The sequence below is a fragment of the Orbicella faveolata genome, unplaced genomic scaffold (genome assembly GCF_042242905.1).
Source record: "Orbicella faveolata isolate gen_17 unplaced genomic scaffold, um_ofav_v1 contig_2, whole genome shotgun sequence".
Lineage (NCBI taxonomy): Eukaryota > Metazoa > Cnidaria > Anthozoa > Scleractinia > Merulinidae > Orbicella > Orbicella faveolata.
Window position 1 is genome coordinate 5,606,501 of NW_028301547.1, and position 19,604 is coordinate 5,626,104.

The 19,604-nt window shown below is 44.2% G+C and overlaps 1 long non-coding RNA gene across 1 annotated transcript; it reads right to left on the reverse strand.

The window, feature by feature from the left end:
• Positions 1-15,145: 15,145 nt before the first annotated feature.
• LOC149111683 (uncharacterized) lies at positions 15,146-17,080 on the reverse strand. Its single transcript, XR_016207252.1, has 2 exons — positions 16,527-17,080; positions 15,146-15,977 (listed from the first exon to the last, which is right to left on the reverse strand). It is a non-coding gene; the product is annotated as an uncharacterized LOC149111683 (long non-coding RNA).
• Positions 17,081-19,604: the final 2,524 nt, after the last annotated feature.

The window sequence follows — 19,604 nt, forward strand, 5'->3', positions numbered from 1 at the left end:
GTCCACAGTAAGCTGTCTCAACCAAAGTCCAGTGAAAGTCCGCAATATTGCACAACACTCGAAAGAAAGCACATGGACAAAATGGAGATGACGTCATTTATGGTTAGCCAAATGTTGTAAAATTCAACAACTTGGACCTTCATATTCAACAACTTATATTTATGTTCAACAACATATCTTTATATTCAACATTTTATATTTATATTCAACGATACGCATTTTCTTTCAACTTCAACCCAAATTATTTTCATTCAACAAAAACATTTGTTCAACTTCAACCAAAAATAATTTCATCTAACAAAAATATTTGTTCAACTTCAACCGAAAATAATTCCATTCAACAACAATATTTGTTAAACTTCAACCCAAATTGTTTTCATTCAACAAAAATATTTGTTCAACTTCAACCAAAAATAATTTCATTCAACAACAATATTTATTCAACTTCAACCACAATTATTTTTATTCAACAATAAAGTTCCCGGACATTCAAAATATCGTCATTCAGCAAAATTCCCCGTCCCTCCCCCCGAACTACCCCGAACGCTGTCACAAATCCCTAGTGTTTTGGGTACCCAAAACACTGAAAGCGTAAAACTGATGCAAGTGAAATCATCCACAATTCTGCTCAAAACCCATTTATCTTCTGACGACGCTTTGTCTCAATAAATTAAAGCGTTCATTAGCTTGATATAAACACAATACGTCACTGAAAATAGTCGCAATTCATAACAGACTGTCTGATCCGAGTCCGCAGTTGTAACGACATATAAAACCGAATTCACGCGCCAAAGATCCTTGTATGAACATGCGCTTGGTGCCTATCGATAACCCTTGAAATGCACGTTATTTAAAACGAGAAAGCCGCTTTCTAAACCTCCGATAGTGCGGCGATTAAAATGAATATACGAACGAACAGCCGTCACGCAATATGTGACTTGTTTGTCGCTCTTTCCTTGACCATCCCTCCTAGTATACGTAGATTTTGCCGGCGAACAGTTCTCTGTGCCATTAAATAAGTTTTTGTTTCGGAGACAAAACTACGGAAGCCCCAAAGGGACATCCACTTCTTAAAAATGGTATTTTTTTTTTTGTAAATGGGAGTTTGTTTTTCGAAAATGGGAGTTAGTTTTACGGAAGTGTGAGTTTGGTTTTCGAAAATGGGAGTTCGTGTTTTCGAAAATGGGAGTTTGCTTTACGAAAATGGAGTTTGTTTTACGAAAATGGAGTTTGTTTTTCGAAAATGGGAGTTTGTTTTTCGAAAATGGGAGTTTGTTTTACGAAAACGGGAGTTTGCTTTTCGAAAACGGGAGTTTGTATTTCGAAAATGGGAGTTTGTTTTTCGAAAACGGGAGTTTGTATTTCGAAAATGGGAGCCTTGTTTTACGAAAATGGGAGTTCGTTTTTCGAAAATGGGAGTTTGGTTTACGAAAATGGGAGTTTGGTTTACGAAAATGTGAGTTTGTTTTTTCGAAAATGGGAGTTTATTTTACGAAAATGGGAGTGATGATAAAAATGATTGACAGGCCAAACACGACTCCTATTGGTCAAGATAGAGCTAGCCAATGGCGTAATGTACTTTTCGATCCTGATTTGTTTGCGCATAAACAGCTACATTTGAATCATGTGGTGCCAGAACGACCAAAGGAGGTTTAGACATATACATCGAGCTTGAGAAACATAAGGTCGATCAGATAGCTGCAAAAAACATTAAAATGTCTCAAGATAAACGTATAGCTTTCTTGAAGTAAAGCTACGGCGTCTCCGAAGAAACACGTACGAGGGCGAATATGATATCCGTGATAACAATCTCTACTGAGACTACTGTACTTGCAAACAGTTTTAATCACAGCCGGGCCAGGCGTCACAATATAGAATGTAAGTAAGCAACATGTTCACGGTAAATCTCGTATTTTGGTCCTTAAAAGCAAATACTTGGAGATTTAAAAACATAGCTTGCAATAGAAATGAGCCAAAACAATGTATAAACATATGGCAAATTACAGAGGTGTCAAACTCGACGAAGTGACATGCAGATAACAGCGGAAATCATGCAGACCTATGACCTATAAAAATTTGCCATAGCACGATCTAACGGCTCAGCTCTACTTAAAATTCCTCCTTATAACACAACATGAAGAGCCCTTCATAAACACGAGGGAAGCGACCAAAACAAAGCCGGGTCGAGTGACCGAACAGAGAACGGCAAATGTACAAATATCACGAACCGTAGAAGTCGTGAAGGCTAGTCAATCCTATTTTACACTGAAATGCCGTCAAAGACACACAAAATAACGAGGTCGAGCTTCAAACAAATAAGGGGCGAAAACGTTACATTACGCCATTGGCTAGGTCTATCTTGACCAATAGGAGTCGTGTTTGGCCTGTCAATCATTTTCATCATCAAAAAAACCCTCCCATTTTCGAGAAAACAAACTCCCATTTTCGAAAAACAAACTCCCATTTTCGAAAAACAAACTCGTATTTTCGCAAAACAAACTCCCATTTTCGAAAAACAAACTCCCATTTTCGCAAAACAAACTCCCATTTTCGCAAAACAAACTCCCATTTTCGTAAAACAAACTCCCATTTTCGTAGAACAAACTCCCATTTTTAAAAAAAACTAACTCGCATTTTCGTAAAACAAACTTTCATTTCCGAAAAAGAAACTCCCATTTTTAAAACAAACAAACTCCCATTTTTCTAAAACAAACTCCCATTTTCGAAAAAACAAACTCCCATTTTCGAAAAAACAAACTCCCATTTTCGTAAAACAAACTCGCATTTTCGAAAAACAAACTCCCATTTTCGAAAAATCAAATTCTTAATCTCGAAAAACGAACTCCCATTTTTCATAAGTGGATGTCCCTTTGGGGCTTCCGTACAAAACCAAAATAAATATAAATAAAGTATTGACAAGGCTAATCTTTGGATACAGGGAAAGTCTTAGACTTGTTTATTTCTCGCTCTTTCCTTGACCATCCCTCCTATTAGATTTTGCCATTAAAGCAGTTTTTTTCTTCGGAGACAATTCTATAAAAAATGCAAATAAAGTAGACAAGACTAAGTCCTTTTGAACACTGGGAAAGTGGGATACCCAAATCCCTGGTGATATATGGGTATCCCTTTCCAATATGCTTGTTTGTTATCGTTTCTTTCATTCAGGGTAGCCAAATCGACCGAGGATTAAAAGGCAAAGCAAATCTTTTATATCTTCAGCTTATATATTCCGGCAAAATCTACGTATACTAGGAGGGATGGTCAAGGAAAGAGCGACAAACAAGTCTAAGCCAGAGTTTATTTCCGACAGGCAACACATACAGAGGTCGGTCACAGCTTGAGACCTGCATATTGCGTGACGGCTGTTCGTCCGTATATTGATTTTAATCGCCGCACTATCGGAGGTTTAGAAAGCGGCTTTCTCGTTTTAAATAACGTGCATTTCAAGGGTTATCGATAGGCACCAAGCGCATGTTCATACAAGGATCTTTGGCGCGTGAATTCGGTTTTATATGTCGTTATAACTGCGGACTCGGATCAGACAGTCTGTTATGAATTGCGACTATTTTCAGTGACGTATTGTGTTTATATCAAGCTAATGAACGCTTTAATTTATTGAGACAAAGCGTCGTCAGAAGATAAATGGGTTTTGAGCAGAATTGTGGATGATTTCACTTGCATCAGTTTTACGCTTTCAGTGTTTTGGGTACCCAAAACACTAGGGATTTGTGACAGCGTTCGGGGTAGTTCGGGGGGAGGGACGGGGAATTTTGTTGAATGACGATACTTTGAATGTCCGGGAACTTTATTGTTGAATAAAAATAATTGTGGTTGAAGTTGAACAAATATTGTTGTTGAATGAAATTATTTTTGGTTGAAGTTGAACAAATATTTTTGTTGAATGAAAACAATTTGGGTTGAAGTTTAACAAATATTGTTGTTGAATGGAATTATTTTCGGTTGAAGTTGAACAAATATTTTTGTTAGATGAAATTATTTTTGGTTGAAGTTGAACAAATGTTTTTGTTGAATGAAAATAATTTGGGTTGAAGTTGAAAGAAAATGCGTATCGTTGAATATAAATATAAAATGTTGAATATAAAGATATGTTGTTGAACATAAATATAAGTTGTTGAATATGAAGGTCCAAGTTGTTGAATTTTACAACATTTGGCTAACCATAGTCATTCGCCCCTGAAGAATTTTTCGGGGGACCAAATTGGTGTCCACAAAAAGATGCATACAGGAAAACTCGATTTTCCTACATTACCCGATTAGAACTGCATTCTATCGAACGCAATTAGAATCAACGACCCTCTTTTTCCTACAGCACCACAAATGACTTGAATCTGTACTAAATTATTACCACTAAATGATACAATAGCTTTGATGCCCTTTGAGTTTTGAGCCTGCTTTATTTATATTGTGTTTTATCTCATCTTAAGGTTTTAACCCTCTCTAGGTTTCGATCCAAAGTTGTGAGAAGAAGCGTCTGATACTAGATTTAAGGTACGTCAATCAGCACGTGTTCAAACAGAAGTTTAAATTTGAGGGTTGGAGGGTAGGCCTAGATTATTTTGAAAATAGTTGTTTCTTTACGAAGTTTGATCTAGAAAGCGGTCATCACCACCTAAATATTTTTCCTGAACAGCAGTCCTACCTTGGTTTCAGTTGGGTTATGCTTGATGGAAACACACAGTTGTTCATGTTTACTGTTCTTCCTTTTGGACTATCGTCGGCTCCCTATATATTCACCAAGCTCTTTAGACCGTTAGTTAAACATTGGAGGTCTCAGGGCATACATTCTGTTGTTTATCTGGACGATGGTGGTCTGGACGCAGAACGGAGCGAAGCTCTCTCTGCAGGAGTACCCAACGACAGTTTCGAAGAAAATCCACCGTACAGTGTGCTTAACATTACCCGAGTGTCGCTACGTCAATCTTGTTTAATATTTAACTTTCCTGGGAAAAAAATACCCGCTCTTCACCGCCAGCAAGCATGATTTTGAAGTTATCGGACTCCCAGCCAGCACTCGACGTTGAGGTCGTCAACGAGCCAGCATGCTTTAAATTTGTCACCTAACTAGCCAGCATAAAAAAAGTTTGCCAAAAGTTTGCCAGCATGTTTGAGTATACCATTTTTTGCCAGCCAGCGAGCGAGTAATTTCAATATACCATAGCAAGGTACATTTCCTTAAAACTATTTATATAACAACGGATTTAGTATTGCGTACCCTGAACGCAAAAAAATACTTTAATGGTTTCATTTTTACTTTTGACTGGAAAGGTTTCGTAACACTCAAAAGATTATACTTACCATACAACAGCAAACCAAGAGAGGGAAAGATAAAATGTGCTTACAGTGTTCTGATTATCCTTGAGGGATCCAAGCTTCACTCTTAAAATAATTCGTGAATTCCTTCCAAAAGAAGAGTGAAGTATAAACAATGTCCATTCGGTTAACAGACGTAATCTAGATATTCAGTTAATGAAGATCTATTGTTGTTATTACAAGTACAACAAGCAACCTATCAGTTGTTTCAAACGCTTACATAAGACAAACTTTCACATTCATTTCATTTCCCAGAGTTATTGTTCCAAAAAGTCAACGAACCTCCATGCAAAGAACTAAAAAACTGTTTAGCTCATGAAGTAAAAGCAAAACAAGATTACAAAGCCCTCACTAGGCTTTGGCTACCAAGTGTCTGTCATTTTTATAATCAAATGAACCTACGAAACAAACAGATGTCAGCTACCTTTATCAGTATAACATTTCCTTGGCGAAATAGCAAATCCCGCAAAAGATTCAATACAGAAGCCGGAAGGATTTGCAGCAAAAGCAATCGCAAGTTGTTCGTAAGGTGATCACCGCAAAAGACTCACTACAGAAACCGCAAGGATTCGCAGCAAAAGCAAGCGTTAGTCGTTCATCAGGTGATCGGCGCAAAGGACTCACGACAGAAGCCGCAAGGGTTCGCAGCAAAACCAATCGTTACTTGTTCGTCAGGCGATCACCGCAAAAGACTCACGACAGAAGCCGCAAGGATTCGCAGCAAAAGCGATCGTTAGTAGTTCGTAAAGCGATCACCGCAAAAGACTCACGACAGAAGCCGCAAGGATTCGCAGCAAAAGCAATGGTTAGTTGATCGTCAGGAGATCACCGCAAAAGATTCACAACAGAAGCCAGAACAGTTTCGCACCAAAAGCAATTGTTACTTGTTCGTCAGGCGATCACTGCAAAAGACTCACGACAGAAGCCGCAAGGATTCCCAGCAAAAACAATCGTTAGTAGTTCTTAAAGCGATCACCGCAAAAGACTCACGACATAAGCCGCAAGGATTCGCAGCAAAAGCAGTCGTTAGTTGTTCGTAAGGCGATCACCGCAAAAGACTCACGACAGAAGCCGCAAGGATTCGCAGCGAAAGCAAGCGTTGGTTGTTCGTCAGGCGATCGCCGCAAAAGACTCACGACACAAGCCGCAAGGGTTCGCAGCAAAAGCAATCGTTAGTCGTTCGTCAGGCGATCACCGCAAAAGACTCACGACATAAGCCGCAAGGATTCGCAGCAAAAGCAATCGTTAGTAGTTCCTAAGGCGATCACCGCAAAAGACTCACGACAGAAGCGGCAAGGAGTCGCAGCAAAAGTAATCGTTAGTAGTTCCTAAGGCGATCACCGCAAAAGACTCACGACATAAGCCGCAAGGATTCGCAGCAAAAGCAATCGTTAGTCGTTCGTAAGGCGATCACCGCAAAAGACTCACGACATAAGCCGCAAGGATTCGCAGCAAAAGCAATCGTTAGTCGTTCGTAAGGCGATCACCGCAAAAGACTCACGACAGAAGCCGCAAGGATTCGCAGCAAAAGCAATCGTTAATAACTGTTGTTCGTAAGGCGATCACGGCAAAAGACTCACGACAGAAGCCGCAAGGATTCGCAGCAAAAGCAATCGTTAGTAGTTCCTAAGGCGATCACCGCAAAAGACTCACGACACAAGCCGCAAGGATTCGCAGCAAAAGCAAGCGTTGGTCGTTCGTCAGGCGATCACCGCAAAAGACTCACGACACAAGCCGCAAGGATTCGCAGCAAAAGCAATCGTTAGTAACTGTTGTTCGTCAGGCAATCACCGCAAAAGACTCACGACAGAAGCCGCAAGGATTCGCAGCAAAAGCAATCGTTAGTAACTGTTGTTCGTAAGGCGATCACCGCAAAAGACTCACGACAGAGGCCCCAAGGATTCGCAGCAAAAGCAATCGTTAGTAGTTCGTAAGATGATCACCGCAAAGACTCACGACAGAAGCCGCAAGGAGTCGCAGCAAAAGCAATCGTTACTAACTGTTGTTCGTAAGGCGATCACCGCAAAAGACTCACGACAGAAGCCGCAAGGATTCGCAGCAAAAGCAATCGTCAGTCGTTCGTCAGGCGATCACGGCAAAAGACTCACGACAGAAGCCGCAAGGATTCGCAGCAAAAGCAATCGTTAGTCGTTCGTCAGGCGATCACCGCAAAAGACTCACGACAGAAGCCGCAAGGATTTGCAGCAAAAGCAATCGTTACTTGTTCGTCAGGCGATCACCGCAAAAGACTCACGACATAAGCCGCAAGGATTCGCAGCAAAAGCAATCGTTAGTAGTTCCTAAGGCGATCACCGCAAAAGACTCACGACAGAAGCCGCAAAGATTCGCAGCAAAAGCAATCGTTAGTAACTGTTGTTCGTAAGGCGATCACCGCAAAAGACTCACGACAGAAGCCCCAAGGATTCGCAGCAAAAGCAATCGTTAGTAGTTCGTAAGGCGATTACCGCAAAGACTCACGACAGAAGCCGCAAGGAGTCGCAGCAAAAGCAATCGTTACTAACTGTTGTTCGTAAGGCGATCACCGCAAAAGACTCACGACACAAGCCGCAAGGATTCGCAGCAAAAGCAATCGTCAGTCGTTCGTCAGGCGATCACGGCAAAAGACTCACGACAGAAGCCGCAAGGATTCGCAGCAAAAGCAATCGTTAGTCGTTCGTCAAGCGATCACCGCAAAAGACTCACGACAGAAGCCGCAAGGATTCGCAGCAAAAGCAATCGTTAGTAGTTCCTAAGGCGATCACCGCAAAAGACTCACGACAGAAGCCGCAAGGATTCCCAGCAAAAGCAAGCGTTGGTCGTTCGTAAGGCGATCACCGCAAAAGACTCACGACACAAGCCGCAAGGAGACGCAGCAAAAGCAATCGTTAGTAACTGTTGTTCGTCAGGCGATCACGGCAAAAGACTCACGACAGAAGCCGCAAGGATTCGCAGCAAAAGCAATCGTTAGTCGTTCGTCAGGCGATCACCGCAAAAGACTCACGACAGAAGCCGCAAGGATTTGCAGCAAAAGCAATCGTTACTTGTTCGTCAGGCGATCACCGTAAAAGACTCACGACAGAAGCCGCAAGGGTTCGCAGCAAAAGCAATCGTTAGTCGTTCGTCAAGCGATCACCGCAAAAGACTCACGACAGAAGCCGCAAGGATTCGCAGCAAAAGCAATCGTTAGTCGTTCGTCAAGCGATCACCGCAAAAGACTCACGACAGAAGCCGCAAGGATTCGCAGCAAAAGCAATCGTTAGTCGTTCGTCAGGCGATCACCGCAAAAGACTCACGACAGAAGCCGCAAGGATTTGCAGCAAAAGCAATCGTTACTTGTTCGTCAGGCGATCACCGTAAAAGACTCACGACAGAAGCCGCAAGGGTTCGCAGCAAAAGCAATCGTTAGTCGTTCGTCAAGCGATCACCGCAAAAGACTCACGACAGAAGCCGCAAGGATTCGCAGCAAAAGCAATCGTTAGTAGTTCGTAAGGCGATTACCGCAAAAGACTCACGACATAAGCCGCAAGGATTCGCAGCAAAAGCAATCGTTAGTAGTTCGTAAGGCGATCACCGCAAAAGACTCACGACAGAAGCGGCAAGGAGTCGCAGCAAAAGTAATCGTTAGTAGTTCCTAAGGCGATCACCGCAAAAGACTCACGACATAAGCCGCAAGGATTCGCAGCAAAAGCAATCGTTAGTCGTTCGTAAGGCGATCACCGCAAAAGACTCACGACATAAGCCGCAAGGATTCGCAGCAAAAGCAATCGTTAGTCGTTCGTAAGGCGATCACCGCAAAAGACTCACGACAGAAGCCGCAAGGAGTCGCAGCAAAAGCAATCGTTAATAACTGTTGTTCGTAAGGCGATCACGGCAAAAGACTCACGACACAAGCCGCAAGGATTCACAGCAAAAGCAATCGTCAGTCGTTCGTAAGGCGATCACCGCAAAAGACTCACGACAGAAGCCGCAAGGATTCGCAGCAAAAGCGATCGTTAGTAGTTCGTAAAGCGATCACCGCAAAAGACTCACGACAGAAGCCGCAAGGATTCGCAGCAAAAGCAATGGTTAGTTGATCGTCAGGAGATCACCGCAAAAGATTCACAACAGAAGCCAGAACAGTTTCGCACCAAAAGCAATTGTTACTTGTTCGTCAGGCGATCACTGCAAAAGACTCACGACAGAAGCCGCAAGGATTCCCAGCAAAAACAATCGTTAGTAGTTCTTAAAGCGATCACCGCAAAAGACTCACGACATAAGCCGCAAGGATTCGCAGCAAAAGCAGTCGTTAGTTGTTCGTAAGGCGATCACCGCAAAAGACTCACGACAGAAGCCGCAAGGATTCGCAGCGAAAGCAAGCGTTGGTTGTTCGTCAGGCGATCGCCGCAAAAGACTCACGACAGAAGCCGCAAGGGTTCGCAGCAAAAGCAATCGTTAGTCGTTCGTCAAGCGATCACCGCAAAAGACTCACGACAGAAGCCGCAAGGATTCGCAGCAAAAGCAATCGTTAGTAGTTCGTAAGGCGATTACCGCAAAAGACTCACGACATCAGCCGCAAGGATTCGCAGCAAAAGCAATCGTTAGTAGTTCGTAAGGCGATCACCGCAAAAGACTCACGACAGAAGCGGCAAGGAGTCGCAGCAAAAGTAATCGTTAGTAGTTCCTAAGGCGATCACCGCAAAAGACTCACGACATAAGCCGCAAGGATTCGCAGCAAAAGCAATCGTTAGTCGTTCGTAAGGCGATCACCGCAAAAGACTCACGACATAAGCCGCAAGGATTCGCAGCAAAAGCAATCGTTAGTCGTTCGTAAGGCGATCACCGCAAAAGACTCACGACAGAAGCCGCAAGGAGTCGCAGCAAAAGCAATCGTTAATAACTGTTGTTCGTAAGGCGATCACGGCAAAAGACTCACGACACAAGCCGCAAGGATTCACAGCAAAAGCAATCGTCAGTCGTTCGTAAGGCGATCACCGCAAAAGACTCACGACAGAAGCCGCAAGGATTCGCAGCAAAAGCGATCGTTAGTAGTTCGTAAAGCGATCACCGCAAAAGACTCACGACAGAAGCCGCAAGGATTCGCAGCAAAAGCAATGGTTAGTTGATCGTCAGGAGATCACCGCAAAAGATTCACAACAGAAGCCAGAACAGTTTCGCACCAAAAGCAATTGTTACTTGTTCGTCAGGCGATCACTGCAAAAGACTCACGACAGAAGCCGCAAGGATTCCCAGCAAAAACAATCGTTAGTAGTTCTTAAAGCGATCACCGCAAAAGACTCACGACATAAGCCGCAAGGATTCGCAGCAAAAGCAGTCGTTAGTTGTTCGTAAGGCGATCACCGCAAAAGACTCACGACAGAAGCCGCAAGGATTCGCAGCGAAAGCAAGCGTTGGTTGTTCGTCAGGCGATCGCCGCAAAAGACTCACGACAGAAGCCGCAAGGGTTCGCAGCAAAAGCAATCGTTAGTCGTTCGTCAAGCGATCACCGCAAAAGACTCACGACAGAAGCCGCAAGGATTCGCAGCAAAAGCAAGCGTTGGTCGTTCGTAAGGCGATCACCGCAAAAGACTCACGACAGAAGCCGCAAGGATTCGCAGCAAAAGCAAGCGTTGGTCGTTCGTCAGGCGATCACCGCAAAAGACTCACGACACAAGCCGCAAGGATTCGCAGCAAAAGCAAGCGTTGGTCGTTCGTCAGGCGATCACCGCAAAAGACTCACGACACAAGCCGCAAGGATTCGCAGCAAAAGCAAGCGTTGGTCGTTCGTCAGGCGATCACCGCAAAAGACTCACGACACAAGCCGCAAGGATTCGCAGCAAAAGCAATCGTTAGTCGTTCGTCAGGCGATCACCGCAAAAGACTCACGACAGAAGCCGCAAGGATTCGCAGCAAAAGCAATCGTTAGTCGTTCGTCAAGCGATCACCGCAAAGACTCACGACAGAAGCCGCAAGGATTCGCAGCAAAAGCAATCGTTAGTAGTTCCTAAGGCGATCACCGCAAAAGACTCACGACAGAAGCCGCGAGGATTCGCAGCAAAAGCAAGCGTTGGTCGTTCGTAAGGCGATCACCGCAAAAGACTCACGACAGAAGCCGCAAGGAGTCGCAGCAAAAGCAATCGTTAGTAACTGTTGTTCGTCAGGCGATCACGGCAAAAGACTCACGACAGAAGCCGCAAGGATTCGCAGCAAAAGCAATCGTTAGTAGTTCCTAAGGTGATCACCGCAAAAGACTCACGACAGAAGCCGCAAGGATTCGCAGCAAAAGGAAGCGTTGGTCGTTCGTAAGGCGATCACCGCAAAAGACTCACGACACAAGCCGCAAGGATTCGCAGCAAAAGCAAGCGTTGGTCGTTCGTCAGGCAATCACCGCAAAAGACTCACGACAGAAGCCGCAAGGATTCGCAGCAAAAGCAATCGTTAGTAGTTCCTTAGGCGATCACCGCAAAAGACTCACGACAGAAGCCGCAAGGATTCGCAGCAAAAGCAATCGTTAGTAACTGTTGTTCGTAAGGCGATCACCGCAAAAGACTCACGACAGAGGCCCCAAGGATTCGCAGCAAAAGCAATCGTTAGTAGTTCGTAAGGCGATTACCGCAAAGACTCACGACAGAAGCCGGAAGGATTTGCAGCAAAAGCAATCGTTACTTGTTCGTCACGCGATCACCGTAAAAGACTCACGACAGAAGCCGCAAGGATTCGCAGCAAAAGCAAGCGTTGGTCGTTCGTCAGGCGATCACCGCAAAAGACTCACGACACAAGCCGCAAGGATTCGCAGCAAAAGCAAGCGTTGGTCGTTCGTCAGGCAATCACCGCAAAAGACTCACGACAGAAGCCGCAAGGATTCGCAGCAAAAGCAATCGTTAGTAGTTCCTAAGGCGATCACCGCAAAAGACTCACGACATAAGCCGCAAGGATTCGCAGCAAAAGCAATCGTTAGTAACTGTTGTTCGTAAGGCGATCACCGCAAAAGACTCACGACAGAGGCCCCAAGGATTCGCAGCAAAAGCAATCGTTAGTAGTTCGTAAGGCGATTACCGCAAAGACTCACGACAGAAGCCGCAAGGAGTCGCAGCAAAAGCAATCGTTACTAACTGTTGTTCGTAAGGCGATCACCGCAAAAGACTCACGACACAAGCCGCAAGGATTCGCAGCAAAAGCAATCGTCAGTCGTTCGTCAGGCGATCACGGCAAAAGACTCACGACAGAAGCCGCAAGGATTCGCAGCAAAAGCAATCGTTAGTCGTTCGTCAGGCGATCACCGCAAAAGACTCACGACAGAAGCCGCAAGGATTTGCAGCAAAAGCAATCGTTACTTGTTCGTCAGGCGATCACCGCAAAAGACTCACGACAGAAGCCGCAAGGATTCGCAGCAAAAGCAATCGTTAGTCGTTCGTCAAGCGATCACCGCAAAGACTCACGACAGAAGCCGCAAGGATTCGCAGCAAAAGCAATCGTTAGTAGTTCGTAAGGCGATCACCGCAAAAGACTCACGACAGAAGCCGCGAGGATTCGCAGCAAAAGCAAGCGTTGGTCGTTCGTAAGGCGATCACCGCAAAAGACTCACGACACAAGCCGCAAGGAGACGCAGCAAAAGCAATCGTTAGTAACTGTGTTTCGTCAGGCGATCACGGCAAAAGACTCACGACAGAAGCCGCAAGGATTCGCAGCAAAAGCAATCGTTAGTCGTTCGTCAGGCGATCACCGCAAAAGACTCACGACAGAAGCCGCAAGGATTCGCAGCAAAAGCAAGCGTTGGTCGTTCGTCAGGCGATCACCGCAAAAGACTCACGACACAAGCCGCAAGGATTCGCAGCAAAAGCAAGCGTTGGTCGTTCGTCAGGCAATCACCGCAAAAGACTCACGACAGAAGCCGCAAGGATTCGCAGCAAAAGCAATCGTTAGTAGTTCCTTAGGCGATCACCGCAAAAGACTCACGACAGAAGCCGCAAGGATTCGCAGCAAAAGCAATCGTTAGTAACTGTTGTTCGTAAGGCGATCACCGCAAAAGACTCACGACAGAGGCCCCAAGGATTCGCAGCAAAAGCAATCGTTAGTAGTTCGTAAGGCGATTACCGCAAAGACTCACGACAGAAGCCGGAAGGATTTGCAGCAAAAGCAATCGTTACTTGTTCGTCAGGCGATCACCGTAAAAGACTCACGACAGAAGCCGCAAGGATTCGCAGCAAAAGCAAGCGTTGGTCGTTCGTCAGGCGATCACCGCAAAAGACTCACGACACAAGCCGCAAGGATTCGCAGCAAAAGCAAGCGTTGGTCGTTCGTCAGGCAATCACCGCAAAAGACTCACGACAGAAGCCGCAAGGATTCGCAGCAAAAGCAATCGTTAGTAGTTCCTAAGGCGATCACCGCAAAAGACTCACGACATAAGCCGCAAGGATTCGCAGCAAAAGCAATCGTTAGTAACTGTTGTTCGTAAGGCGATCACCGCAAAAGACTCACGACAGAGGCCCCAAGGATTCGCAGCAAAAGCAATCGTTAGTAGTTCGTAAGGCGATTACCGCAAAGACTCACGACAGAAGCCGCAAGGAGTCGCAGCAAAAGCAATCGTTACTAACTGTTGTTCGTAAGGCGATCACCGCAAAAGACTCACGACACAAGCCGCAAGGATTCGCAGCAAAAGCAATCGTCAGTCGTTCGTCAGGCGATCACGGCAAAAGACTCACGACAGAAGCCGCAAGGATTCGCAGCAAAAGCAATCGTTAGTCGTTCGTCAGGCGATCACCGCAAAAGACTCACGACAGAAGCCGCAAGGATTTGCAGCAAAAGCAATCGTTACTTGTTCGTCAGGCGATCACCGCAAAAGACTCACGACAGAAGCCGCAAGGATTCGCAGCAAAAGCAATCGTTAGTCGTTCGTCAAGCGATCACCGCAAAAGACTCACGACAGAAGCCGCAAGGATTCGCAGCAAAAGCAATCGTTAGTAGTTCGTAAGGCGATCACCGCAAAAGACTCACGACAGAAGCCGCGAGGATTCGCAGCAAAAGCAAGCGTTGGTCGTTCGTAAGGCGATCACCGCAAAAGACTCACGACACAAGCCGCAAGGAGACGCAGCAAAAGCAATCGTTAGTAACTGTGTTTCGTCAGGCGATCACGGCAAAAGACTCACGACAGAAGCCGCAAGGATTCGCAGCAAAAGCAATCGTTAGTCGTTCGTCAGGCGATCACCGCAAAAGACTCACGACAGAAGCCGCAAGGATTTGCAGCAAAAGCAATCGTTACTTGTTCGTCAGGCGATCACCGTAAAAGACTCACGACAGAAGCCGCAAGGGTTCGCAGCAAAAGCAATCGTTAGTCGTTCGTCAAGCGATCACCGCAAAAGACTCACGACAGAAGCCGCAAGGATTCGCAGCAAAAGCAATCGTTAGTTGTTCGTAAGGCGATCACCGCAAAAGACTCACGACATAAGCCGCAAGGATTCGCAGCAAAAGTAATCGTTAGTAGTTCGTAAGGCGATCACCGCAAAAGACTCACGACATAAGCCGCAAGGATTCGCAGCAAAAGCAATCGTTAGTCGTTCGTAAGGCGATCACCGCAAAAGACTCACGACAGAAGCCGCAAGGAGTCGCAGCAAAAGCAATCGTTAATAACTGTTGTTCGTAAGGCGATCACGGCAAAAGACTCACAACAGAAGCCGCAAGGATTCGCAGCAAAAGCAATCGTCAGTCGTTCGTAAGGCGATCACCGCAAAAGACTCACGACAGAAGTCGGAATGATTCGGAGCAAAAGCAATCGTTAGTTGCTCATAACTGAAGCGACTGGCTTTGCCTTAGTAGTCGTGAGCCGTGATTTTCCAAAACGTTCTTTTTTTTATTTTCCGTGAAACGTGATCTATACCCCCAATCACCCATTCTACTAGTCGACGAACTGAAACGACTTTTGCAATTTTGTGTGGTTCCTGTGCACGTAGTGGGTGCACAGACCTTGTCAAAGCGCCTAATTAGGAATACAACCGCTTTTGTTTGGGGTCATGTCTTAAGGCTCTGTCAAGTTTCTCATGGGTCAACTTATCTCCTGACGTTCCAAAGGTCATTTGCGGCTTCTCGTTTTGAACATGATCAGTGTGATCTCAGATCATAAATCCTGACCTGGATCACCCCAAAGGAATTCGCCCCATTGGCCTTGTGTTAAGCGAGTGAACATGCCGAAAAAAAAAAAAAATAGGAGTTTTCGCCTTTACGCCCGCCCAATACCACGGGCGACAGATGCCTGCCAAATAATCCGGCAAAATTATTATCCAGACGTGCGCTCTTTGGTCAAAGAATTTTAAACTGGCAGAAGTGTCCACTTCGATATACAGTTCATCGATAGATCATTCATTACACGACTCCAGTTGATTCACGGCACTAGCGTGCAGATTGAAACCGTTGCCTCAACTGGTAGGTCAACGACGAGTTCAAATGAAAGCTGTTTTGGATCGCGTTTATTACCGGAAATTCACTTGCTTGGCGCAATCAAACACATCGCGCGTTATGCTTGTCAAATTGTACTTTGGCAATATTTTCTGGACACTTGCTTAGTAGTTTGCTTTTCACAATTCTAAAACAGTGTTTTCAAAATGACAAACGATCGCGAGTTCTGTAATCCTTCGCTGATTCCTGTCTTCTTTAGGCTTCGAAAGATCCTCCGGTTCCTGGTACGGAAATTCAATTATTACATGATTACACGCAGAACCTACGGGTCCGACCAGCTACAAGCTTTGTGAAACACAACTAAAGGCGACAAATGATATATTTTTGCTCAAAGAAAGCCGCACGGAAAGACGAAAGTTGTTTCCTTCTCAACTACAAACTGAAGGAAAGTTTAAGAAGGTAAAATCTTGAGTTCTTTTGACTGACAAAGATTTTAATAACATAGACAATGTTAACATTTTACTTATTATGCTAATAAGATACATTGCATGATTTAACTACAGTTTCCGGTGAGCAACGCGCGACAGTTCCTTGCATTCAATGTACCCAGTAAGACTGAAAAAGAAGGCAAACAATTGACCCTCGTCGTCCGGCAACTTTCGGAAAACTCCATCACGTAAAGTTGCACTGATTTAAAGCAAAACAAAAGTGCCATGAGCGGGAGGCGTTGATTGTATGATACAATGATCCCTTTATCTTAGCATCAGAGAGGATAGTTGTATGTCCAACAATGCAGTCCGAGCTAGCGCATATAAACAAATACGCCTAACCTTTATCCAGCTGCTTTGTCCCTTTGGTAAGTCCTTTCCTCAGCGGAACTTAGATCGGGCAGATGTCTTCCCTTAGTCTCTTTTCTTTTTTCTCTCCAGCCTTTGAAATGACTCAGAATGACTGCAAATGTAAATTAACTCCCGGCAATCTTGAATCGCCGATACATTAATAAGTTTAGGGTCTCAAAATAAAAGCATTTCTCTCAAAGAGACAGCAAACAGTGTGGAATGAATTCACCCGACGGCCATTTCCGGTGAGCAACGCGCGATAGTCCCTTGTTTTCCAGAGGACAAACATTAACTCGTTATGCTGGTACTGAACCACGATTAAGGCATTTAATGTACCCAATAAGACTGAAAAAGAGGGCAAACCATTGTCCTTCGTCTTCCGGCAACCTTCGGGAAATTTTCGATTAAGCAAATTTGCAGATTTATAGCAACCCAAAAATGCTATGAGCGAAACGACGATTGTATGGTACAATGAGATTACTTTACTTGATTACTTTAGCATCAAGAGAGGAAAGTTGACCACCGATGCAGACGACTAGCGCATATAGACAGAACATTATGCCTACCCTTTATCCAGCTGCTTTGCTTGTCTGCGCCAAGTCCCTTTCACAGCAGATCTCAGATTTGGCAGATCTCGTTTCTTTCCTATACCAGCGGAGCCCTCGAAATAACTCAGAATGACTGCAAAATAGGAATGTAAATGAATACCTTAGAGTCTAGGTTCTTATGCCTCCGATACCTTTTTAAATTTAGTTGTCTATAAATGAAAGAATTAATGCAAAACAGACAGCGAACAGTGTGACTGATTCCAGCACAATGTACCATCACTGCCCCGTGTGCAAGCAAGAGAATTATAGGAATGAATTTACCAACCTTTAAGTTGCTTTCCACTGTTTCTTTATAACTGCTGACTGCTTGCAGCACAATAGCGCCAGTAGTGGTTTTCTGAAGTGACGGCTTCTTAAGGCCTTTGGAACGACAAACGAGCGGAGATCCTGGAGATCGGCCGTGTTCCATTGAAAAAAACGTTTTTAACGGATTCGGCCATTCGAGATACTAGGGTTATTACGTCATTGAAAATGGCAGCTGCTGGTGTTATGCAATTTTTACTGGTTGATGAAAAAGATAAACCGCAACAATCTGACAGTGGAGCCATCATTTTCGGGCATGGCATCACGCGCGCGTTGATTTGCATTTTTTTTTTTTTTTTGCAGCGCGTGGCGCTGGGAGTAAGTACGACCGCTTGCGGTTTATCGTCTCGCGTTTTTTACTTCCCAGGGCGGGATTGATTGCTTTTTCGAAAAAGTCACAGCCAGAAAAAACAAAAAAGTCACTTTTTTACCAGCTAGGGACAGTGTTTTAAATAAGTTTTTAGCAAGCCAGACGCTGAAAGAAAATCCCAGCCAGTAAATAATCTAATGCTAATATTTCCCAGCCAGCGTAATTGCAGCCTGTCGAGCGGGTTTTCTGTCGAGCGGCTCCGTCGGGTACTCCTGTCTCTGGCCCTAATTCAAATATCATTAAATCAGACCTTGCCTCGGCTGGTTTTCTTGCCAACATGGATAAATGTTTCTGGGACCCGATTCAAGTTAATACATGGTTGGGGATTGTTTAGGATGGAGTTCAGGGTGTTTTCAGTATTACCGAGACCCGGTTTCGGAAGTACTTAGCGCATATTGATAAGGCACTTTCAGACCCTAACCTGTCGGCTAGAGACCTAGCCTCAGGCACTTGTTGGAAAATTAATTTCTATGAGCGCTGTCTTAAGGTGGTATGGTACCCTCGATATGGACCAAAAAGTTTGTTTAAATATGGTGAAGAAAGATCAATTGTGTGCTATTGCACTCAAGAAGAGAAATTAAATTTCTAGAGTTTTACTCAAAATGGTTGCTATGGAAACCAGCCACAGCCTTTTGAAGAGTGTTTTATAGTATTGACGCCAACACTTCCTGCTCTTTTACAAAACAAGAATTGACTGTCAAATAAGCATATCATGTAAGTTTCTGTTTTGTTCTGTGATATGAACCTAAGTTTTGACAGTTAACTCTTATTTTCAGTGCTTTTTACAGCTTTATTTGGAAATAACCTTATTTTTTACCACACCCAGTGGACAAATCATCTCATGTCACGTGACAGACCTTAAAATGTTACGATTTTTTTGGTTTATATCATCACGACACTATTGGTCTTTGATGAGCCCAAGTTTCAGAAATTCTACTTAAAAACCTTGCAAAGTAGAAATGTTGGCGCGAAGTCAGTCGGTACAAAAGTAAACTTTTGAGAAAAATGCACTTTAAGTTTTTTACACGAAGTATTAAGCATTTAACGAGCCACAAATAGTGGGGGAGGGGGGTGCAGATTGGGTCTCGGGGGAGGGGGTGCAATGGTTGTTCTATTTTGTAAAAAGTTACCGCAGTTGTGGGAAATATTCCTTGTCATAAGGGAAATGAATGAGCCTGTGATGGCAATTTGAGGCAAAGCTTTTCACAAATAATTATACCAATCGAGTTGTGCATGTCCTAAAAGTTTTTTCTAAATAGTTTCGTTCATATAAGTTAAAAATAATCTATATTTTTGGTCACGTTCTTATAGTAAACAGTCGTTGCTATGGCCGTTGCCACGTGAAAAAACTTATACCACTGTGTACTTTCCTTAAATTTCACACTCATCTGGAAGGAAATTCGGCAAGATCGTTTCAAAATGTTTTTGACAAGTCCTCAAGGGTCTTAAGTCTTGTATTTCCAAGAAATTGAATTTTTCATGAACATCGCCATATTTTAGGGTACCATACCACCTTAACGAACCTGAGTAGCATCATGACAAAGCATTGCCAAATGTCTGTCGCAGCAGCACAAGACTGAGATACTCCTTCCCTTTTAGACAGATATTCTATTGTCGAGCTTAAATTCTGGAGGGATAATCTTCGTCGTGTTAATTCTAGGGATGTATTCAATTGCAATCCTCTATTTATTTCAGTTTATTCGGACGCTAACGATATCACTTGCGGTGGTCATATTCTTCGGAAAGATATTTTCGCCCATAGAATGTTCACGAACGTAGAACGGACGC